This window comes from Calonectris borealis, chromosome 8 (assembly GCF_964195595.1).
Source record: "Calonectris borealis chromosome 8, bCalBor7.hap1.2, whole genome shotgun sequence".
NCBI lineage: Eukaryota > Metazoa > Chordata > Aves > Procellariiformes > Procellariidae > Calonectris > Calonectris borealis.
In genome coordinates, this window is record NC_134319.1 from 33,586,082 (window position 1) to 33,611,311 (window position 25,230).

Below are 25,230 nucleotides of genomic sequence, written 5' to 3' on the forward strand. Positions count from 1 at the left end.
TACACATTATCCCCTTTTAGAAGGAAAAAAAGAAAAAGAAGGAATGGAAAATTGATACGATATGTTGTAGAATCAAAACTAAATCCTGTGGGTTTTTAAGGACATAAAGAAAGAACAATGTGAACAAGTGGAGATAAATTACAACAGGTTTAATAATAAGCTGAAATGAGAGATGAAAACAGTAATCCTAAAAGCAAATACTGTTTTGTGTTTCATACGCTAAAGCAGTGTGTCATGCAGGAAGAAATGCCGCATAACTGGAGAAAGTAGACATTAATCTAGGTATCTAGTGGTATCAGTTCCCAAAGAGAGAGCAAGCTCATCTACAAATTTCTGAACTTTTAAAATCCAGAATAATCACTAGAAAAGTGTTACTCTGATGGAGGCCTAAAATGGGGTTTGAGATTTAGAGTACTCATTCATGCAATGTTACTTAAGAACTACAGATCATTTCAGATCCCACTTCTTTAAATTTAAACAATGCAGTACTGTGGTAGACTATGTTGTAATACTGAAAATTGTTGTTAGCAAGGAAATACTGGTAACAGAATTAAATGCTGAGGGAAAACATAAGCTACCTGAAAATGAAAACCTTTCCGCAATATAGGAACCGTATACAGGAACCAAGTATAGGAAGTGGTAGAAGTCTCCAGATGGGAGTATTAAAAAGCAGACTGCACAAAACACCAGAATGATGTACTGTGTACAGCCACCTGCTATAAACTAGGAAGTAAGAGGCTCTCTTCAGCCCTCGACCATTTCTAGTTTCTGTGACTTTAAAGAAAGGTTGCGAAGGACACCTACCATTTTAGCTCCTAGTGCTGTCTTCCGCATCTGAACAGGATACTAGTAACTTCAGTAAGGTTCACATTTCTAGTGTAACATTTAGGAGAGGAGTCTGCAAAAGATAGGAATTGCTGATTGAAAATTTTCTGTGGTATGTACAGTTTTAAATTAGAGTAATAGGATGAAGACAATATTTAAATTGATCTAGAATAACGTGCAGAGATACTGCTTAGTAGTTCATTTCCAAGACGGAGGACTGATCAGATAGGAGTATAATGATTCAGATTTTTTTTTTTAAACAAATTATACTGCAATTTGCCAATTGGTTATATGAAAGATTGTGCTTCAGGACAAAGACTCTTACATAATTTATACAGTCATTAAGAACAAGTGGTATTAATGTTTCATCAGGGCATTGTAGGAAGTATTACAATGCCAATATAATGATAAAAATATAATAATATACTAATCTGTGATCATCCCTGACTTCCGAATCTGGCTAACTATGATATTCTTGATTAAATCATTCATTCAGATATTTTGTTGTGTAATGATGGCACTAAGAATTCTGATGCTTACAGACATTGACTGTTTCAGATTTCTGTTTGTAGACTTCTAAATCTTCCCTGTTGATCTCTTTGAAATAACAATAAAACAGCCATAATGCTTAAGATTCACATTTCCATGTTAAACTCCCATGTTAAACTTCCCAATTTACACTGAGTTACCCTTCTTTTGTAACTCATAGTAAGGCTCTTGGTAAGTTAAAGGTGGTCTTTGTAACGGTCTTAGCCTTCTGTGTTCATAAGATCCCAAATGCCTGTGAATATGGCAAGAAAACCCTGTTTTCAGAAATTAATTTAATAGCTGTTCTTAATATTATTTTATTCAAGCACTGATGATGCTTGATAAGCATTAAGCTTAATTGTTTTGGTGGAAAAGTGTACATAATAGAGACAATTTCTAAAACTTATAGAAATAACACATTTAGCTGCTATCGCCACATTTTTTGTAAAGTTAACATGAAAACCTGCCTACAATCAATACAAGAGTCAGAAATAGGAGCTGAAGATTAGCCTCACCCTATGTAGTTTTTGCCTTGTGTCTAGGAGTCTAGCTCTGCTATTTGTTTCCAGGTTTCTGTCTGCCTGTCGCGACCCAGCTTCCTTTTGCAGGTTGCTGTCTCAAGCCCTTGGCTCTGGGCCTGGTTACTTCTGACCTGACCTTGCACTGTTTTAATTGCATCTCAAGGTCATGTAGTCCTCTGCAGTTTGGATGTTGAATCGATATTACAGTGCATGCTCCTTACAGCGTTACAGTGTTCAGAAGTGCAGTGATTCCATATGCAGCATCCTGCACAATGACCTCACACCAGCACGGATCCCACAGACCCTCCAGCTGGGCATATACATGATAAAATATCTGGGGAATAGGATGGCACCACCAAACACCATTTTTGTTGTTAAATTTGGACAAATTCCTTAATATTTTACACCACAGTTCATGTTCTCATCAAATGGGAATCAATTTGATACTACCCTGAAATATCCTGATGTTAAATGATCAGTTCTCAAAGCATTTTAAAACTATCAGTATGCACTAACTAAATGCAGCAAGCCATCATCAATACTTGTAACATATTTTGTAACTTCATTTTAACATTTCTTCTGTGGCCCAGCTACAGTTCAGATACTGTGTGATACAAGGCGGCTTGGTGGGGCCCCAACACATCTTACCTGTCGTGTTGGTTGAGTCTGAGGATGAATTAAATGTGTCTTGCAGCAAAGCAAGCTATGGGGGACCTTCTCCAGCAGCCAGACCTGCTCTGCACCTTCCCATAGGCCTGGAGGGCACAGCAACAGGGTCTTTGCCCTGCATGGCCACCAAAGTGGTAACAGCATTCGTTTTTTTCCCCGAGTAAGAAAATAAACCAGTTCCCAAGCTCTACGGTTTGATGGCATGAGGCAATCACAGTGGCAAAGAGGGGAACCACAGTGTACCTCATATAGAGAAGACACCCCCCCTGCTCTGAGCACTGAGGGAGAGAAAATGGCGGGCTAGGAGCGTTTGGAGGCTCCGAGCACGCAGAGAGCTCCTCAGGCTACACTCGGCGTATAAAGAGCCACAACCTCGACCCCGTAGCCTCGCTGCGCCCGCCATGATCACTGGTGACGAGAAGATGAAGTGAAAGAGCAAAAAACCCATCCAGAAGGCGAGAGAGGGCCGCGGGGAGCGCGCCCTGTCCCTGACAGGAACTCACAGCACCCTCCCCGCGGCGGGCGACAGCACCCCCACCCGACAACACAACCTCGAACCCGCCGGACGCTCCGGGCCGTGACTCGGCTTTTTCTTGTGGTCCCGCCCCGCCTACCCGGGGGGGGCGGGCGCAGGAAGGGGCGGGCGGCAGCGGCGAGGCGGTGCAGGGAAGGGAGGGAGGCGGTGAGGGGAGGCAGCCGACGCACAAGATGGCCGCTGCTGCAGCAGCGGCGGTGGGGGGGCGGCAGGCGACGGCGGTGGGGGAGCCCCGGGGCCTGCGGGTGCTGGAGGAGCAGGGCGCTGTGGCTGCCCCCATGTGCCGCAGCTGAGGGGGCTGGTGGCCGCTGCGGGGAGCCCGGCCCGTGTGGTGAGTGCGCTGTCTCCTCTGCCCCTCGCTGCCGGGCTCGGCTGCGGGGAGCGGAGAGCCTGGGGTGCGGGGAACAATGGGGCTGGCCTCGGGGGCGCTGGCGGGAGGGCTCTGCTCCCCTTCTCGGGGAAGAGAAGGCGGAGGGGCGAGCGCTGCGCTTGCCTGTGGGGGCTGTGCCGCTGCCTGCCTCGCTAGGCCTCAGGCTTCTGCCGGGCTCGATTTCCGAGCGCCCCGGTCAGGGAAGGAGGGAGGGAGCTGCGGAGGCCGCCGTCCCCGGTGCGGGGGAGGCGGAGGGGGGCGGGGAGGGCCGAGCGGTTGGGTCCGGCTTGAGGACTGGCGAGAGGCGGCATCGCCTCAGGCTACGGCGGAGAAGGGACAGGCGGCTTTTGTGTGTGGCCTGCGCCTGCTGTTGTTTTTCCAGAGGTTTTGCGTGCCTGGAAAGAAGAGAGAACTCATCCCCGTGTCGCACTCGGCACAGTTAAACGAACAACGGGGCGGTGGGGGGGATAGAAATAAGGTCAGAGCCCTCCTCTTCCCGCGGTCGGTGTGGGGGGAACACACACCCCCCCCGGTTGTCGCTCTTTTGTCTGTGGCGCCTGATGGAAGAGCGAGGTGGCCCCGGCCTCCCTCTGCTTGGGGAGAAACCCTGATAAAACCAAACAGAAACTTCGCTTACTTTCACTGGTTTTTCACCCTGGCGTTGTTTTAGCTTTGGATTAACAGGGCGAGGATGGGTAAGGCTTCTTGCCGGGAGTGCGGTGTTGGTATAGCTGCTTTTTAACGTGCTTTGGTGGTTGGGAATGACCTGGTGTCAGTTTTTGTCCTCAAAAGCCATTGTGAGGATTGTGTCGTTTTAAAACGGGGAACTGATGCGGTTTTTCTCCTAGGAGCTGGGAATGTTTAATTTTCTCCACGTACATGTATGCCTTTTTCCTCAGAGTAGCTGTTTTTGTTGTGTTTTTTTTTTTTTTAATTTCAGTCAAGTATGAATGAAAAATCTTCTTTCCCTCCAGTGATAGCTACTGTTTTCTGTGTGTTTCTACTATATTGAAAATGGCCGAAATGAAAAAAAAATTGCCAAAATGATTAAAAGGTTCAAAGTAACCTGGACTGTTGCGGAGCTGCTTTAATCATTGTAACTGGTTTAGCAACGCTATCTTCTAATGACTCTGCTTGGAAGAGAAATGCAGTTGGTAAATTCAGCATTTATACTCTATTCGTGTCATGTAGCTGTAGAGTTGTTGGATAACACAGCAATACTGTGAAGCAGAAATTAATGTGTTCCTAAACTTACCTTTTTTACTCCGTTCAGGCTTATAAGGATGTGGAGGGCATTAATTTTATTAACTATAAATGTCTATATTTCTGTGTTTGAAGCAAATGAAGCTAGTAAGAGACTTCATAGCTGTGTAAATAACCCAGTGTTCCTAGGAGGAGTGTGTACCTTATTGATGATTTCTAAGCTTCACCGGTAGCACTACGGCTTTCTTCAGTCCATTAATACATGATGTTGATATGAAATTATGGTTTCCACTAACATAAATAGAAGCAGACATTATCAATTAGGCGCACCTTTTCTTTTCCCCATAATAGCTTACTGCTTTACCTTCCTGTCCTAGAAAAGGTTCTGTCAAAGCAGACAGCTTGACAGGCTGCTTTGAGGGAAATTTAGAAACGCAGGTACCATCAGTGCAGTCTGTTTTGACAACCAGAGACTTGAGTGGTGTGCTTGTCAATCACTTTTGAGCAACAGTAACCTTAATGGAGATGAGTGGGAAGTTACTTGTATGTTTTCTGGTGTGTGGTGGGTTTTTTTTGGTCAGCTTTGTATCCAAACTAGCTTAGTTTAAAGCAAAATATTTTAGAAATTTATGATGAGATTATTGTATGCTGATAATGATTTTAAAAACTAATGTTCCAATGAACAGATGAATGTATGAATCCAGAAATTGCATACATTAATATGTCAGGGTTTAATTTATGGGCATCTTAGGACATGTATATTACTGTATGAAAGTGGTCATGCTAAAGCAGATGAACAGAAATCAACAGGATTGCTTTTGGAAACTTCTGCCATGTTGCCAGTGATTCACCAGCAATCTGGGTGGAAACCATTATCAATCTTGTTGAATTAAGCATTGCAGAAGCTGAGATTTAGTGAGCATGTATATTAAAATACTGACTTAATTTCTTTAGATGTGGTTCGGAGACCTTGGGTGATGCTGATGGTGGTCACCTTTGATAATGATGGCAAAGACTGACATCCCATTTTATTTAGCATCTATATCTCATAATGAAGCAGTGCTGTAAAAGGGTGTTTCATGATACTTGGGGAATTGACCTTTCCCATTCTGTAATATGTAATCATATGAAGGATAATTACCCTTTTTTTTTTTTTTTAATTCCACCCAAGAAATCACATGGTTTACATGGTGGATACCTGGAAAAAAATGTTTCATCCATTTGAAAGAACTTGTGGAATCGTAGCTTTCAAACAGTATGAAGTGTGGAGCTGAACTAGAGGGAAAGAACTCGCCTGCATTTAGGCTCCCAAACATCCTGAGCATCTCAAAATAGCTATGCAGCAGCCATTATAAGGTACCTTTTAAGCAGATGACCCTTTATAAAACTTCTTAATTTTTTGCAAAGCCTGCTTATTGTTTAAAATTCTTTTCCCCAGTGGATTCACTGAATCATTTTGCAGAGGAAACTCTGTGATTTTGTGGTTCTTCTTCCTGCACCCGGTAAATCAGCTGGTTGTTTGCTGGAGCATTCCAAGTAATATTGGCTGTTAGGCCAAAAAGAAAAAATCTGACTCAAAGTACATGAGAGATAAGACATAAGGGAATTTGTAGTTCAAAGTTAATGCCTTGAACTGCACTTGGTAATGAATATGAAACCATATCATATAGGAATAAAGATATAATATGCTTCTGTTGTGAAAGATCATTATATAAACATCCTGCACCAGCTGAAATTTCAGTGTGACCTTCAAGATTCTGTGTAGGCTATATTACAGTAATGCAGTCTGAAGTCTATAGGCTCACGATAACTGAGAAAGCAAGCCGCAAATATTTACTTACGTTGTGTTACTTTCCTTTCTGTGCAGAGATATTCCACACTGCATGCTGAATTAGGTGCAGTTCTCATCACTTAGTTTGACCACTTGTTTTTCTTAAGAAGTGTGTCTCTTGATGATTATCTTTTGCATCGGTTTCATTTTCTTGGTTACCAGTACAGTAAAAGTTGAAATAGTGTTAGATTTCAAAGGGCTAACTGATTTCTAAGGAGGTTTTTTTATTTGTGGAAATGCGTAACGGGCAAGAAGGTGCAAAAGTCCTATCAGCTTATGGTAAATAGATTCCTCTGATATAAAAAGACTTTCTGGTTAGAGTGCTTGAGGAAATAGCTTTCCTGTTACTGCATGGTAGCAATACATTGTGTGCTACCAGCTGGAGAAGGAAGGGACTTCTGTGATAGAAATATCGAGATTTCTAAATCATTTGTTGCAAACTTACGTTGTCAGAAGCAGTACCGGTTGTGCACTGCTCTATGTTGGAATTTGTAGAGGAGTGCGTTTCATGCAAATGTGATGGGTGTCCCCCTGTTCCCTCTTTGAGATTTCTTTCTAATACAGTGAGAAGGAAGGCAGCTACATGTGGTCTAGGGCAACTTTCGGCAGGTAGAGGTGGCTCATTATATACATCAGAAACATATTGCAGAAATCTTATCCAGGCAGACTCTCCATAGTTTGCAGTAAGACTGGCAGAATAACTGTGAGTAGGTATTGCTGTTAGATTTCAGAAGGTAGCTCTTGGCTCTGGCTCAAGCTTGAACTTGGTGTGAGCGAGACTCTGTTGCATTATGCAGATGCAAAATGTCATATGATCTAATTAGCAGCATCTCCTGAGCACCAGCCATTGACATTTGGAAAATCTAAAGACTTTAACATTAATTCACATAGAAAAAGGACCCAGACATCCTTTGCAGACTTTTACATGAAAGCCTCTGCTCAGCATGCTGGGTTTTTTCTCTTTTTTCAAAAAAAAAAAAAAGGGGGGGGGAGAAGGGGAAAAAAAAGAAAGGACCTCAGGAAGCATAAGGAGCACATGTAGAATAATACAGAAAATCTCTTTTTATCACTTGATTGAGTGCCTTTACCTATTTTGTACAATGTTAGCTACACTGTTAAAAAAGGAATTATTAGGAACATGGAGGAAAATCTTCATATGAGAGATGGTTAGGAGGAGAAGGGAGAAGAGCAAGGGAAGAGGATTGTTTTAACAGACAAAAGAATTCAATTTTTCCTGTTTTGCAACATGAGAAATGGAGGATGCAGTTAAACTGAGAAGTAGTGCAAGTGTGGCTGAAGGAAGGAACAGATCTTTCATTTGCTTCACATAGATTGTGGCAGAGGTTGCTATGTAATTTGAGACAAAGAACACAGAAGAGAGTATTTGTGTCAGACGGGTAATACTGTGGTAAGGTGAGTCTTTAGTTCAGCATTACAAAAGCTGGAAGGTTTATTGACAATTACTCATTCCAACCTTGAACTCACTAAGATAGCCAGAAGTGACATGTTCTTCTTGCTGCATAGATCCCTCTCACTACTGATTTCTTGCAAAACTACTTTTTTCAATCCTTCACATAAAGCATTATTTCTCAATCGCACAAATATTTGGAGTTTGGGGGGTGCATTTTGTGTCAGTCTGAGACTTCTGTAGTAGGACTGTGCTTCAGCTTCAAGACAACTGACGAAACAAAGCGTGTAGAGTAGCTGAAGTAACTGAAATGTGCTAGTCTGGGAGAATCTAGATCTTGCAGGTGTTTCCTGATTTTTTTTTGTTTGTTTTTTTGTTTTGACAAGGAAAGTCTGGTTTGTCTCATCCTTCTACTATGCCAGTTTAATAGGTGTTTTTAAAATGATCTAATTAACTACTGCTTAAAAGCAGGCTGTCAATCTTAACATAAAATCTGGGCATTCCAAATGTCATTATTTTTCAGGATGCTTCTGTGTTTATCAGACCCTGTCAGGATAAGCTTTGAAGGTTGAGGTATGGTTGTTTTTAAACCTGTGGTTCATAATAAAATTCTCATTGATCAGCTGATGGAGCAGGAGTGCTTGTAGCCTGGTTCTAAAGGTCTTCTCAGAACTTCTTCCTGAAATAATTTCTAGCAATTACTTCAGTTCAAATGGTGAGCAAGTTGGAAGGTTTTTCAACTATAACTTTTAACTTCTCTACTGTTTTGAAAGGAGACTGCTACTAGAGTAGCAGGAATCTTGTCTGTTTATTATGCATTGAAGGTCTTCAGGGACCTGCAAGCTAATTATTTTTGATAAATTGTGGCAGGCAGTGTTGGTCTCCAACTCAAGTTTAAGAGCTATCTTTTGGGCAAAGTGAGGTTCAGTGAAGGTATTACAAAGTGAATGAATTGAAATCCATGCCGAGGGGGGTGGTTTTAATTACCTACTCATTTATAAACCAGCCTCTGTGGAACACTCCCAGTGTTCAGTAGCATTTAACTTTCCTTGTGCTTTGTTTTTAGAGTAAATATTATTCATACTGACTTAGCACTCTTCCCTTTTTGTAGCAGTTGTGCTTGAATGAGTAACTCTTCCATGTTTTACTACAGTGACTGTGTAATATAAATGCCCTTCAAAAGTGAGTGAAATAAAACTCTTATTGTTGACTTACTTTTCTTGTAAGTCGCACTCTTCCAGTTTGTTCTCCCACCTCCTTTCCTTTTGTTATCAGTTTAGAATGGAAATCCTTCAGGTACTATTTGATGTTAGGAACTGTACAAACAAATGAAAGTGTTAAGACTTCCTTATCCAGTGTTTGTATCTGATGAATCTGGTACTCACAGTACAGCAAGACTAAAGTGGTTTGTGCCCCTCCTCTTTTTTTTTTTTTAATAATTCTGTGCCCAGATGCAAGAACCAAAGGAGACACCTTGAAATTAATGGCCACTAAATTTGAAAGGAATAGTAGAAAGTGAGTTTGATTAGCTTGCATGACGTTCTGAAATTGTGGCATGCGCATAAACATTATTTTATGACCATTAATAATTCTGGCAGTTATGCAAGCCTAACGATAGTTAGGTCATGTTTCTGAGTGTAACCTGTTCTCTGGGAGGCTCAGTAGAAAATTTTCCCCTGTGTTTACAAGTGAATGTTGTGCTCATGAGATCTTGAAAAATCTGCTCATGAGTCCAGTGAAGCAATCATCTCTGTTCGTGATATTTCACAATTTAAAATTCCTATTTCAGTTCATTTTACAAAAATCAAGCCTGGGTTTTGTGCCACAGTGAAGTGCTCTGAGTGGTTTGAGGAGATACGAAATGGCGAAGTGCTGTCCTGCTTCAGACAGGAGGTATTGAAGAAAGAGTAGGAGTGTACACATACTGTGAAGCAAGTCTCGGCCTCCCCCCTCTATCTTCCCACTAATGTACGACGTATTTTCTAGCTTGGTTAGATAGGTATTTCTTGAGCTCTTCTAGAGCAATTAAGTAGTCATGGTGTTTGCGCAATTGTTTTTAGAGATGTCTGAGGAGCTCAGGTGTTTGCATATAACATACCAAATTGACAAAGTACCCTGTTGTAAATAACAGAACCAATTGATCAAATTCAAAAGATCTTGATAAATAGTTGTTTGTTATAATACTGAAATTGTCATTGGTCACCTGCATTGTTACTAATTATTGTGTGGGTAGACATTAAAGTAAAAAAACTATTGGAAGCTGGAAAATGACTAGCTCTTATTTAACAGCTCCAGAAGGATAGGAATTTGTAGTCTTACTTTGTCGAGAGAATGTGGATTTTGTTTCAAAAATAGATCAGAACAGGGCAAAGTCTCACAAATAACCAAAGCAATTACAAAGAAAATACCACTCTCCCATGTATCTTTCCAGCCTTGAAATGACTTTTCTGTAAGGAGTCTTTATTTCTTTGCTTGCTGAAATGCTCTGTTTTCTTGTAGGATGTTTTTTTCCTGGATCAATGGGTGTCTTCACCTCTCCTGTTCTCTTTAATGATCTTTCGTTCTCTGGTATTAGTTACTTTCCTTCGAAGTGAAATTTTTTTTTTTAAATTTTACTTTGTTCTGAGCCAGTGTTATTCAGCTAGCTAATGCAGGTAACAGAGATGGCGTATTGCCTATTAGTTTTGTTGCTTTGACAATTCAGATTTGCAGGATGGGCTGTTTGGATCATGGAGCAACTGTGGGACTCTTTGTTCTTGGACTTTACTGGGGACTATCAAAATGTCACTGCTTCCTCTGGAACTGGTGAGAAGTTAGGGAGCATTGTTCATGGCGCACTCCCTCGTGACTACTTTGGCTGTCGCTGTAAATTTGAAAGGAGAAAGATAAAAATAAGTTAGGCTAAACTGGCTTGATGGATTGGACTGGGTAAGTTAAACCAGAGGCTACAACTCAGGCTGTCCTTCCTGTTTATGAGTCATTCTCCTGTTTAATTGCGTGAAAAGGCCGCCTGTAGAATTAATTAAAAGAGAGGTCTTGGTAGTGCTGCAAAAAATTTTAGTTAAAATGGTGCATTTTAATTTTAGTCTTCCTTGTTTAACCAGGCTTTAAGGATGGAAGCCTGGACGCTATAACTTCTTTGTAGGTGATTCATACAACAAGTGGAAAGAAAATGTTATTCAGGAAAGTGAGAATTAGTTAAACTTTGGTTGCTTGGAATAGTCCAGACTATTTTAAATGTGACTGTTTTGTTGCCAGTTGTTGTTGGCTTCTGCAGAAAAGGTGTGAGCCATCAGGGATGTCTTCTGGACTTGCTAATGCTTGTGCGCATTGTTAGTCTCTTGTATTTGTGTCCTGTATTAAATCACCTTGTGACTGCTATCTGGAAACGTTGCTTCTATGATACTTTTTTATGCCATTTATCTACTGTGTTGTACTTTATACAGAGCCTTTTCCTAACTTGAAGATGGCTTTTTTCATGATTCCCTCTCTTTTTCTTTTCTGAATCATCTATTGCATTTGTCAAGTTTAAGGATGTATTTGTGTTAAGGATCTTCAGGGAGATGAATAATTTGTTTTGCATTGATAATTGTGATTTAGTGCACAGAAAAGGTGCTCAAAGTAAGGGTTGACGGTGTGTTTGGAAACCCTCTAAATCATCCATCTCTCTGCTTTTTCGTAGAAGTAACAGGCTACCTATCAATAATAGTAGGCAACTGGAGGTATCGGGAATAATCTGACTTGTGTCAGAATGCATTGGGAAGTGTAGCTTTTCAGTTTTCCCTTCAGTGATGCTGCTTAGCATTTTACTGGTGACTTTGGACGTAGAAATATCGGAGTGCAGGATACTTCTTATTTTTATTATTAAAATAATAAAGTGAAAGGCTGTGGACAAAGCTCTCCTAAACACTTTACCAGAAAGCAAAAAGGCACAGCCCAGTCGGTACTTTCCAGGCTGAGGACCTGTATTGTGGTAAGTCACCTTTGATGGCCTGCTTGGATGGTGAGAGTAGCATTTATCTTTCAGCCTCCTGTTTTGAGGGCTGCTGGTAGAGAAGAGCAGACTTCTGGTTAGAGCAAGAGAGATCTAGTAGCGGACACTTGACAGCTTTGTGGCTGCAAAGCAAAATAAATTCTGTAGGTTATACTTGTACTAAATTTATCCCTTTTTCCTAATTATTGTCAGAGTTAAGAAGACTTATCTTCTCACTGAGCACTGTAATTTTTGCCAAATATGTTCCTGGGTGGGGGGTGGAAATACTTGGCAAAATTTTTGTCTCTCCTTAATGTGTCATGTTCTGTCTCATTTCTGTAGCATTTGCGAAAAGGAAGGGATAAAAATAGGACTAATAAGATGACATCAAAACTGGCAAGTTGCTTTCAGGCTTTTTTTTTTTAGCATTTATTCCTGTACCAGGTGTATCAGAAATTAATCAGTTGGGTTATTCTAGGTTAAGTGTCTGCACTGTAGTTCATAGAAATGAAGTATTTCCCCTCTGGTTTTCTAAGTCTGAGGATTTACGTGGCTTCAGCAAGCAGAGAGCGCTGTAGTTAGCTTTTCTGGTCACTCCTTTCTCAGTGGAACTTCTCAGTCAAACGTTTCTAACAAAATAGCACACAAGGACTGGGTGGGGATGTCTCTGGGTGTTTTTCTGAGGAGGAATTATATGATCGCAGCCATTTTTATGTGGGTTTTCAGCTTCACTAGACCAGTTTAGAATAGAACAACTTGAGCTCTGTCAAGCTGAAGCTTGGGCATGATGTAGATGATTTCAGGACATACCAGGAAGAAAGGCGTCCACAGAAATACTTGGTATCGGTAAGGTAAATTATACATCGGTATTTGAGGGTGTAATGGTGTGGCGATCGCATTAGGCACTGCACGATGAGAATGGGGTGTGGTGTCAGTATTACTCACTAGGTATTAAAAGGATCACAGGCGTACTTTCTTTTATGTAAAATCTGAAGGGAAAAAAAAACATTCCACTGTGTCTTCCGGTGAGTAATATATGAATTCACCTGATAAATAAAAATGTTAGTTGTCCTTCCCCCTCACCCCCTTCCCCAGGACAGGGGAAAAAGAAAGCCTTAGACTGGTTCATTTGCCAGTTCATGTGACAGTAATTGGGAGCCTTCAGGAAGGGGAAGTGAGTGACAGCAATCCTTTCCTTCAAGCACATCTGATAACTTCTGAGAATTACATTAATGAATTAATGTAGCTTTTGAGAAGTGGGAATAGAATCAGTCATGTTGATGTGACAAGCTGGTATATGAGCTGTCATTACAGAATGAAAATTGACAGTAAGACTGTGAAAATCCAGTGACTGCAGTATGCTAATAAATAGATTTAAATACTTTGTTCCTGTAAGATTTTGTATATTAAGGAAAATAATTCACAGTGCAATTATGAGAGCTTCAGTAGTGCTATTACAGGTGGCTTTGGCTTACAGATTTTGAGAATTTTCTTTTTGAATTGTTTGTCATTCAGTTTTAGCTTGCTGTCATTGCTTTTATTCACAAAACAGTGAGTGGCTAAATACAGGAATGTGTAAAAGGATATTGACTGCATGGGTGGTAAGATGGTTTCAACGCCTAGTTTTCTTTTCCTATGCCTTATTTTATATTTAGATACCTACTGTTTAATCAGGGGCTTACACAATACAAGACAGAGGGAAATTAAATGATGAAGTCATGCAAATATTGCCTGTACAAGGCTTACTTGTCACTTACCCTGGCTTGGTCTGCAGCAATAGAGGTGTGATTGGCAGCTAAGTGAATCTGTTCTATTTTAAGACTCTAAAAGAAGGAAATTTGAAAAATAGAGAGAAGTAGCTTTCTCTGTAGTCCCTGTGTGCAGTAACTGTACAACATTTATCAGATTCACTCTCAAGGTACTGGAATAGGTAATACTGCAGTCAGGGCGTGTGAAGGCTCAAACACTTGTAGTCTCATAGCAGCCTGTGATGGTGTGCCTATTAAAAGCTCTTGGTGGGCTGTGACCATTTCGCGAAGGAGATTATTAGTGGAAGTTAAAAGACCCAACTGAAGTACAAAGATGCTTGACTGCACAGCTAGTGTTATTTTCTTTCTGAGTATCTTCCAGTCCTTACTTTTCCATGAGTGACATCTAATCATCTGTGAATAAGGTTCATTAACGGAAGTTTACTCTTTGCTTTTAAAAAGGTAGACTAGTTCAGCATGCTATGGAGAACTATATACTTTTTACTAATAGAACTCTGGCAATAGAGTCTCTGAGATGGTTTCCTATGTGTTTTTTATTTTACATCATTCTAGTTGCTGATACTGCTATAATATAGTTGTAATAGGTTTTCAGAGATGAATACATATTTTAAGACTTAGCATTATAAACTGAGAATGAGAAAATTGTTCTTCATGGACTGCTCTACTTAGAAAAAGTTTCATGGAAAGTAACCAGTAAATAAGAGAACTTTCTTCGAAAAGACAAAATTACATGTCTGGAGTAGAGCTGTTTTTACAAGGCCGGAGCAGCAAAATTCATTGAGTTGGCAGTGGATTTTTAACAGGTAGCTTCCCAGGATTATTATATTTTGCCTTCTTGCTTGGATGATTTTCAAGTTTTGTAACTTTAAACTTTTATAACTAGGGTTATAATTCAAAACATCTTAAGAGGAAGTAAGATACTCCTTTTTCCCATTTGAATTCAAGCTCCTGCCAAAAATAAATGTAGCTTTTATCCATTATTGATTGGAGGATCAATGGGGTATTGGAGGTCTGGATTTTTTCTGTTATACATGACTGCCTTGCGTTGTTTGCTATATTTAAAAAAATAATTAAAAAAGAAAAAAAAAAAGCAGCTTTCATTTTTGTGGTTAAGCTCTGAGATGTTTGTTATTGGTTAAGAGTAGGTGTTTAATGGAAACCCTGAGACTTGAGCCTTTTGTTTCCACTCACTAAAACCACGAGTACTGTTTTTAATGATCTTGTAAAGCTGTAAAGAAAAGATGCTATTTTTATAAATCTGGAAGGTAAGTGAGACTAACACCAAAGCAGCAAAATATTTAAGTTTTTTTTTCCGTATAATTGAAGGTTACATGAAAAGTCTCATTCAAAAGGAGTACCTTGCCCCAGGCTATTTCAGGCCTCTGGAACTGCTCTTTTGAGCAGTGCTACAAATTGAATCACCCAGTGCCAGTAGCATTTAAAGCAAATGAGGCTCAATTACATTCTGAGTCAGAAGTACCTGAATTAACCTGCTTTTCAGCAACAGTTGGGTGACCTCTCCTACTGATATTTAAAGACTTTAAGCCCTGTGTGAATGGTAATTTAACACTACTTAAAAGTGATGAACAGGTTTGTCCGTGCTGAGTAGTGTTTGGATTTTTACAACAAAACTGTGCTCAGAGGTGTGGAGAAAATCTTGGAATAGTATGTTGACTAGCTAATTTTTTTTTTATGCAACTGTTACAACAGAGCTGAAACTGTCCAGGCTCGGTGCCATTTCTGCAACAAGCTGCCTCTTAACCTTGGATGACTCCCAGAGCTTTAGTGTAGACTAGGTTACGTTATTAAAACACAATTGCAGCCTGTGTCATGGAAACAAGCAGAATAGTCATCTGTGAAACTTATGTTCTTTATCATGATATTCCTGCTATTATTACCAGTGAAGCTACTACAGGGCTAGCCAAAGGAGGATGTCTGGCTTAGTTTGGTCCCTGTAAGCTATTTTTGTATCAGCTATTGTAGCATTTACGTGATTGCTTCTTTGCAACTCTGGTTCTAGGAGCAGTAAGAAAACTTGGAGTTATGGACTGCTACAGCTTTCTTTTATCTTCTTTAGATAGCACTTTGCTCAGTGTTATAACCATGATGAGCTGAAAGGATGGCTTTGACTGTATTTGCATGACTTGCACTGTCAAGAAACGTTGGGTAAATCTAGCTGCGAAGCATTATTTTTTGAAACATAGAAAATTTTTAGGTGTATTTAGTATAAAGGAATATAAAGAAACAATTCCACGGGCTGTTATCGCTTGAGTTCCTTATTCCATTTCATCTACTCTCATCATGCCAAACTGTTAAGTCTAGTCATATCATTGTTAGGATTGCTTAATAGCATTTAAATGTGTAGTTAAAATTTACCCAATACTTTAGAGATGTCTTCCATTAATGAAGACATACTTAAAAATCTGTGTTGCCCTTGTTGTGCCAAATAAGCTGCTCATAAAACTATATCTAAAAACTTGCAAATCTGTGTTGATGCTAAAAGAGGCCGTCTTGAAGTGCCCGTCTTCTGTGCTTCCCCCGTTCTTTCCCTTATGTTTCCAGGACTGCTTGACCATTTAATAGATCTGGAACAGCTTTTGGAGCCTGTTAGAAGCTAATGTGGGAAGGAAAGGGATTTGGTTTTGACAGGCTTAGCTCCCTGGTGTAGGTGACACGTCTCAGATCTAGAGCTGGCACAAGAGTACTTTCTGAGAAGCAGTTCTGACTTGCCCCACTGTAAGCCATGCATGAAACTGCACTGAAAATGCCACATAGGTAAGGTTTTGTTATCTATCTTCATTGATGCTAGAACGAAAACGTAAGTCTGTATGTTTCAGTCCTCACAAGGATAAGATGGTTAACCCATGTTAGCTTGTGGTAAGCAATGCAGGTTATTATCTGCTGTCTTAGTAGAGATGAGATTCTGTTGCTGCGGTGTTAAAGCTCGTCTCGAGTATCACGCTTGTAAGTAGTGGTTATGATTTGGTCTGTGTTTACAGCTTGGGTGTTTTCACTAATCTTTTAACAATTCTCTTTTTAGTTCTAGACAGGATGAGTGCAGCTAGCCTTCAGCTGTGATTTGGGAGAGAAATGGGGAAAACCTAGATTATCTTCTATTAGTAACTCCTCAGTCTGCCTATCTCCACTTTTTGGCAGTGGTTGTTATGACTGCAGTGTTGTGGTAAGCAGAACAGTGTTTTGACAACTGTTTTCAAATGTGCATCTTTTCTTTGAATTTGATGGTGCCATACAGTTTCTTACTGATGTAGAAATGATATCACATGATTGAACAGGTGCCTGAAGTAGAGGAGCTGCATTCTTGAAGATGATATAGTTTAGTAATTCTGTCTCAAAATCTTTGAGAGAGAAGGATGTAACAGGGTATAGAATTATAAAAAGGCTCAGGGGGTGAAAGAATTTCTTCGTCATTATGAACTCCTGCTGTGATGAAATGTATCTGCCAGCAAACTAGGTGCTCCACTGCCTTTTGAAATAACAACATCACAGTGGTCTAGAGATTGTTTTGTATACAACATATAATAAGAGATCCCTTCTTCTGATTATAATACGTTTAAAATGAACTCATGAATTAAAAAACAAGCAGACAAGCAACTACATCGGTAGTTTTCTTTAAAAATTCATTAGTTGTTTTCACTGCTCTTGGATGACTTTGTGCTTTTATTAAAAGATCTTTTTGATGTTTAAGTGCAGTCTTCCAAAATAAAATTGCTTTGAAGGTAAATAGAATAACTGAAGCTTTATTAGAGACTACGGTTATCTAAACAGCTATTAACATGAAGCTGTTTGACATCTATTTTTAAAATGGGGGCAGCATTTACTAAGTGACAAGAAAAACCACCTCCAGATCAAAGACATTAAAAGAGGCAGGGGGAACACTAGAGAGGAAGTTCTGAGACAAAGTTTCAAATGGACACTTGAAATATTTGTTTTCTGAATACTTGTGAAGTTCTGTGTAAAACGGGATTTTACATTTACATTTTACTTTCAATGACTCCTTGAAATAGAAGCCTCTTCTTTCCTATGCTTGGCAGTAGCAGGTGTATTCACTTAATACTGCTCTTACAGTGTATTTCAACGTTTCCTTACTATTGCAGCTGGAATTTTGGACAAATGAGGTTTGAGGTTTTTTAAAATCTACTAGGTAGTTTGAAAACTAATAAAAACATTTTTGGGCGAGTGAATAGTGTAATGCTAACTCTTGAACATAAGGGGAAGGAGGTGGGGAGGAACTTCAGGCTATTATTCGATTCTAGCCTTGTAAGTCTATCAAAGAAACGTTTTCAGTAATATTTTCACAGTACACTACAAAAAAGCATGTGCACACGCACATAAAGCACGCAAAAAGATCCGGCTTTGGCAATTTCTGGATTTTTTTTTTCTTTTCAGAGAGTTTCTTTTACAAAAGTTTGCTGGAGGGGATGGAATTGTTAAAGGTTGTATTGTAGGTTGGAGGCTGGGGAGCTTTTTTTGACAGTTTTTGACCAGTGTCTTCAGCCAGACTTTAATTCTCCACTTCTCTGTCTCATTGTTTCACATTGCAATGATAGCGTTATTGTAGCTGTAGTGTCACTGACATCAAAGCAGTATTATAGCTGCGGAATCGAGTTGGGAGAGAAGCTCTTACTGGAGAGTGGGTGGCAAGCAACACTTTCTAATTTTTTGTAGGCTGGGTTTTTTTATGCTTTCTCTTTCATTGTATAGTGCTGGGTCTGAACTAAATGATTCATGTCTACTTATCTCAGTCTAAGAAATTGCAGGCATTGCAGTGGCAACAAGATCTCCCTGCTCGCTTCCTAAATTTACTTTTCATCTACCAAACGCCTATAGTAGTAGTCAGGTAACCGTTAGATTATTCCTGCATGAAAAAGAATGATACTGGCCATGGTGATTTTGATCTTTAATATGGTTTCTCATTATCAGATGCCAATGTTATTACTACTATGATACTTTTGATACTTCAGATCACTAAAAGGTGTATAGAAAAACAAGTTTTGCTTAGCAGGTTAGAACTCAAAGATGCCTGTTCTTTCACCTGTGCCTATGCAGCTGAAGTGTTTACAGTCTCCAGAATGCTACCCACTTCCCATTGCTTTCTCTTCTTGAAGTTCACTACTTAGATTTTTATTTTAGATGAGCTGTTTGTGTGGCTGATTTGTTGCCCTGTTTCAGTTAAAATGAGGTATTGGTTGTGTAATTGCTGCCCGCCCACATTTCTGCCTACCTGTGTTTATTAATAAAGATCTAAGTTTAAAACTGCTAGCTTCAACTGGGGAGCAACTATGCAAACAGTTCAGCTGGAATATCTTAGAAGGGAATGAATAAGGAAGAGGAGTGACTTCTCTAGCTGACACCAAGAGGTAATGTGTGTCTGTACCCTTGAATCTGAAGACTTTTACAAGCTTGTCCTGTTTTTCTTTAGTATGGCTTCTTTCATGGGTGATCTGATGGCAAGCACTAGCAAATCTGGAAGTTGTGGGGTTTGTTTTTTAAATTAACCAAACAAAACTTTTTTGCAATACAGGCTCTTTTATAAACTCTGTCATAGGAGAGATTAGTCTTCCTGGACACCCAAACTTTAACCTGTTCTTTCTGGTCTTCTCGTATGGATAAGGAATTGTCCTCTCTTTAACTTCCCCAATTACTTGGAAAAGGCCTCAGACTCAGAAATGTCAGAATATAATTCTCCAGGGGCACGTTAATTGCTTGATCATGGGCTCTAGTTTTCAAATTTGTAATTGCTGCAATTCTTTTGGTTATTTGGGTGTTCAGAAAGCAACTGCTCAAACAGGTATCTGCTTCTGGGAAAAGCAAATGATTTGCTTGCCTCCTCGAGAGTAAGATTGATAGCTCTTGAGTATTTGACCAGTTGAACCGAAGTCTCTCTTCTGAAAACTGTTGTGGATATTTTAAATGCCTTCTGCCTTTCTTCTGTTAATCTATTTGGTTCTTCCTTGAATTTTAATCCTGGTTTAATCATTGTGTTACTGTTATAGTAATTTGCATTGACAAATGCAAGAACTCTTAATTTGAAATGGAAGGAACATGTTCTAGACATGCTTGTCTGCTATTAACTCCCTAGACTTAATCATTTATGGGCTTGGGAATCCTTATGATTGGTAGAAAAATTTTCCTAGGTAGTAGATAATGAAAGCATTTACTATTAAGAGTTGGTCACTTCCCCTTTCTTTTAAATAAACTGTAAGGGATGTATAATAACATCTAGATATTCCCATGGGAAACCCTGACTATCAACTAGAAATTACGATAATATCAACTAGAAATTATGAAGTTAGTCATTTATCTTCCCTAAAAATTTACTATTTGAGACGTGCAGTATGTTTTGAGGGGTATGAGCAGGGAGGTTTAAGCTTCCTCTACCCACATGGTGTCTTTTAATGTTCATGACCCTAATGGTGCAAGACTAGTGATTGGATGTTGAGTGAGAATAAGAGGTCAATAAAGTGATATATTAGGCTTCATTCCGTTTTTTTTCCTGTGAAATACTGGGTAAATAACTTTATTCAACATTTTCCCGTTCTGTAGTAAGACATTAGCTCTTGCCTCACAGGATGTTGTGAAGTTTAAATCATTGTAAATTGCTTTTAGATCCTCTGTTGGGGAGGTACTGTGGTAGAATTGTGATGATGTTTGGGTTTTTTTTTGTTTCCCTTGTGTTGTTACAAGCCAGGAAGTTTCAAATGACTGATAACATCTTGTCCTTAAGTGGCCCCATTTTCCTAAGGTACTTTACAGACTACCAAATGAGAGACTTTTGCATGAAATTAGATAACCTTCGTCCTTTGTTTTCACAGTCAGAATACAAATTACTGAGGATAAAAGAAAGCAAATCTTGAATCTGATTTTACTGAGCTTCAGTGAGTTTGGGACAGAATTTTGATGGTGTTCATGATTTTCTCTCTTTTTTAAATTTTTTTAAATCTTTTTTTTTTTTAAAGAGACTGATTATATGGCCACTGAAGCCTGTTGATGTTTATGTAGCTTTGAAAGAAGGGTGGGAACATGTGTTACACACAAACTTCCAGGATTTGCTGTTGGGTGGGAATTTCTTTTGTTACGGAGCTCTGTCTTCTGGGCAAGTGTTCAGCGGTGTTGGGGAGGGTGCATGCGAGCAGGCATGCGTGCAGCGCGGAGGAGGAATGAGGAACTGGAGCACTTGCCGTCAGTTGACACGGTGTACAGCGAAGTTTCAGAGAGCAAACAGGAGGGGAAAAAAAATCCAATCTATCGGAAATACTATTCTGGGCTTATTGTATTAGTGTTCATGGAGCTCCCCAGGCAGAGGTAAGCAGCTTTTTATTGTACCTACTCTTCTCCACTCAGGCATGGGCTTTCTCTCGCTTTTTAACTTTTTCAGAGGTTTTTCTGTGGAACTGGATGTGGAAAACACAGCTAGCATGATTTTTCCTTTTCTGTGAACCGTCAAGTTGGCAGTATGGCGTGTTTGTGTGAGTGGCTTCAGCGTGCCTTTTGAGAACAGTGGTGAGTCTCTATAAACAACCCATTACTTCTGGCTGGTCAGGGTTTCTCATGGGTTGTCAGGTCAGTTTTTCCCTAAAATGAAATTCAGGACTTTTTGAAGTATTAGGTCCTGCACTTCTCCTCAGGAAAGAGAGGAAAGATACTTCAGTGTTCAAAGAAATGCTGTTTATTACATAGAGCGCACTGGAATGGAAAACTTACTTAAATAGGTCCTGTGAAGCACTGGTGATAATTGGTGTTGTCCGTTTGGCACTAGGCAAGTATGGAGAGGTCCAGTTGTTGGGTAGATTGCACTGTGGGTATCTGGTAATCCTGAGTAGTTAGGAGTTGTTCTTCTATTATCTGTTCATTTCATTTAGGTTGTTGGTTTATTTTTAATCTCGTGTCAGAAAGGTTTTGAAGTAGTTAATGTATCACAGAACCAGTCCCACAGGAGAGAAAATTGCATCTTTGGCTAGGTTACTTTTTCTCAGAAATTTTTATGTTGCTACCAAGGAGTAAGAGTCTTTAAAAGAATTAATAAAATGGTATTTTCTTTATTAGATTAAATTATAGATTAGCCAAGAGCTGTATTTGCTTGAGCAGATCAGTTGGCAAGCCTGAGTTTGTTTTGGCAGTGAGGAGCTGCTTTAGCATTACGTTTTGCACTAAATAGGCTTACTTATATGTTCACTGTTAACTGTCACAGGAAGTTCTGCTCGTTTTATTTCTGAATAAGACTCAGCAAAAATGGAACAGCCTCAGGACTAAAAGCGGACAATAAAAATCACTATTATTCAAAATTTCGCTCTTCAAACGTCAAGATGATGATGATATTGCTTGGCTAAGAAAAGCTTAGTGAAATGCCATAGAGAGATATGTAAAAACATGGGAGCAGGTAATGCTTTTAAGAGCTGTATATACTGAAACAGCAGAAACTGGGCAGAGGGTGCCCCGTAGGTGTGCTGAGTCATCTGCCTTAAACTGTAACATGACTTACTTGGACTGCTGCTGGGAAAGATCAGTGCTAACTTGCGCATGACAAAGTGGCACATGATACGTCTGTGCTAGTACACGTTAGGTCCAAATAACGTGTTTGTGAGGGAAGTCAGTATATACTTGGTACCTGTACCAAAGGACTCGGAGAGCGCGATCAATTTAAAGGGAGTTGAATTTTAACTGAAAGCAGAAGAGTTTTCCCGTATGTCATCATGTGCGAAACTTGATGCCAGTGGATATTGGTACAAAGTGTTCTGCGTTTTAAAAACATCTTATTCTCAAGGATTGAATCTGGAAAGCTTTCTGGCTACGTGTGGAAGGCTCTGGCCATCACGGACATAACGCAGCTTGGACAGGAGACTGTGTTACCCCTCTGCATTGTAGTCCAGCAGAGTAAGGAATGCGATAAAGTGTTGAGCAGTTGTCCCGGTGGTTTACAGAATGATCCTGTCTTTCTCTGAAGCATTGGCAGGGTCCCAGAGGAGACGGGTCACTGATCTGATTACATTTCCAGTCTGGGTTGAAGGATGGAATTTCAAGGATTTCTTGGGAGGTGGGGGAGGGGAGGAGAGGAGAAATTTTTTTCAGGTTCTTCTAGCTGTGGATAAAACCAGCTTATGCAGGGCTAGGCAGGAGGAGGAGACTTGCATACAGATATTTTATATGTTCAGACTCAGAAATAAGGAAGTAAAACTGTCTCTGGTCCCAATTTACTATCCAAGGTATTTCTTGGAACATCTTCATTCTTAATTACAGCTTCTTGTCTTCCAATTTATGTACTGTGGATGTCTCTCTTTTATTTTTTGTTTTCTTGGTTTTTGGCGTATCTTTATTTTCCTCAATCATGCACAAATTGTGTGTGTACATATAAAGTGTTGGAAGCTAACAAGTGTGAAATATTATCGAATTGGGGGGGTTTAAAAATGTCATAATATTATGGGAAGGGAGATTTTATTTAAATGGATATGTCTTTTGTGAATGTTTGCATTCTTTGCATTTTGCTCACCTCTGGCATAACACTAGAGAGAAACATTTTAAAAAAAAAAAAACAAGTTTTGTACCATGAAAGTGTGAATATGCTTTTTCTACCTTACCTGTATGAGGAAGTGTTCTCTTTAGTGATGATGGTTAGCGGTCTGTAATAATGAAACTGTCTCGTTTCCATCATTTTATTGCCACTTGTAATCTCTCCTGTTTAAAGTAGCTCTTTGAAGTTAGAGAATATTTTGTTTCCAGTTATTTCCAAGGTCATAGCAAGTCACAAACCTTGCGAAAAGGCGCACATCTTTCCCGGCTTTACTTCTTACGTGTATACCCCATCTGTATCCTTTGGGCCTGGGAGACGTTTATGTTGTATCTCAGCATTTGACTCTGCTTCCTTGTCTGAAGATTGAAGATCCACAGGAAAACTGGAGCATATATGTGGAAACCTGTGGCGGCAGCAACGGTACTTGGTTTGGTGCCAGCCTGTATGCACGCAGCTCATGAACCGTCAGTCCCTGTGATGCCATTCCCATCTTACATGGGACCAGAGGAATTCCACAGTTCTGTGCTGATCTGCTTGAGAGATTTATTAGCAGGGCAGGGTTTGTTGCTCAAACAGCTATTCTTTTCTCCTGTTGGGAAAAGGTTGGCTGGATCAAGCCGGTTAGCCATCTGTTCCAGCAGTTGGACCATGCTGAAATAGATGATTTCCTGAGGTTTCTCCCAGCTGTATTCTCTGTTGTCAGTGCTATCTGTGGCCTTCCTCTGGCATTTAGGCACCTAAGCACTGCAGTCTCTGGTGAAATGAGGGGTAGGAGAGAAATCCATCATGGGTAAGGGGGAACTGTCACCCGCTGGTGAAATGTGCCTCTCTAGTGATTGCATATCCACAGTCAGGGTTGTGGGTTTTCCATTCACGTGTGATGTGCCCTTCTATTCTGGCAGTTTAGTGCCAGACTTGGGCTCATTAGGACCCTTCTGAGAGCTGTGCTTGTGTGTAAGCTTTGCTTCCATTGTTCTCTAGCCTTTTGAGACCTGCCTTGATAAGGGATCAGGGATGCCCCTAATTACTCCCTCCCTCCCCAGACTCCCCAAACTTCTCTTTCAACTGTTGAGACTGTAAATAAATATGACCTATTTCATTATGCCGGTTGTCTGGAGTGGCCAGAGGTGCAGGTAGGAACAACACGTCTCTGTTTGTGGTTTGTGTGTGTGTTTGGTTTTTTTTGGGGGGGGGGTTTGTTTGGTTTTTTTTGTGTTTTTTTTTTTAATTAGTTAACTCATGTTAAAGTTGTGTTTAATTCCTTTTTTTCTAGTTCAGAGCCTGGGATGGTGTTGGTGGTATAGCTTCAAGTTAGCTTCTGGTTTTAGATTTCCTTAGTTAGTGAGAAACTGCTCTTTTCCTTAATGCTTGGTTAATAATCAATGTTTCGAATAGACTGGCCAAATTGTTTCTGAATTGCAGATGAGTCTGGGAAATTGTTGGTAGATATTTTAATACCAGTGGTAGAAAGGAAGCAATATGATTCAGCTCTTAAATTTTGAACCTCAAATGGTATTTCATGGCACAGCAATACATACACTATATTTGTCAAGCTATGTACTGCTCTTTGGAGAAGGATTTTCGTGGTGTTTCAAGGTAGATTTGGTTTACAAAGAATGATTCTAGCTGGAATGCTTGATACCAAGGTTTACTTAAAAATGTATAAAGGGGACAGGGAGGGGAGGAAGGCTTGGAGATAAATTTCCTGGATGTTTTACGCAGTTAGCTCATTCAATTAACTTACAAATACAAATGTTTTCATTTGGGTTATGATGACACAGTAGTAATGGGAATGATTTGGCTGTCTGCTGACAGGATGAAAAAAATTACTGATTTGCTACTAAAGAAGGAATTTGTGGGGGGGAACCCTGAACAACCTTCGCAGATCTTCTAGTTGTGCAATGGTGGTGTTAGGGTTAACCACATGCAGTGCCTCTTCCTCCGTACCACCCTGTCTGGTGGTATTGATTTCTTATTGATTCCTTGTTGGCTGGTAAACAGTGGCTGTGTGGCATTGTATGTTGTCTTTTGAAGATAGAAGTAAATTTTTTTATTAGCTTTAGAACTAAGCT

General features: G+C 39.9%; 2 protein-coding genes across 7 annotated transcripts in view; one reads left to right on the forward strand and one right to left on the reverse strand.

Annotated features, from left to right (window-relative positions):
- Positions 1 to 3,151, reverse strand: part of RABGAP1L (RAB GTPase activating protein 1 like) — a 274,563-nt gene extending 271,412 nt beyond the window's left edge. Inside the window, exons 1-3 of one of the 2 annotated variants that reach the window (XM_075156903.1) lie at positions 2,523 to 3,136; positions 1,465 to 1,606; positions 805 to 898 (exon numbers count right to left, since the gene is read on the reverse strand). The gene's annotated coding sequence lies outside the window, so the exon portion shown is untranslated. Of the gene's footprint in view, positions 1 to 804; positions 899 to 1,464; positions 1,607 to 2,522 lie in introns of both variants that reach the window. The other variant, XM_075156905.1, reaches the window with a different exon arrangement.
- A 67-nt stretch (positions 3,152 to 3,218) lies between these two features.
- Positions 3,219 to 25,230, forward strand: part of RC3H1 (ring finger and CCCH-type domains 1) — a 78,629-nt gene continuing 56,617 nt past the window's right edge. For 3 of the 5 annotated variants that reach the window (XM_075156912.1, XM_075156917.1, XM_075156918.1), the window contains exon 1: positions 3,226 to 3,409. The gene's annotated coding sequence lies outside the window, so the exon portion shown is untranslated. Of the gene's footprint in view, positions 3,410 to 25,230 lie in introns of all 5 variants that reach the window. The other 2 variants (XM_075156915.1, XM_075156916.1) reach the window with 2 other exon arrangements.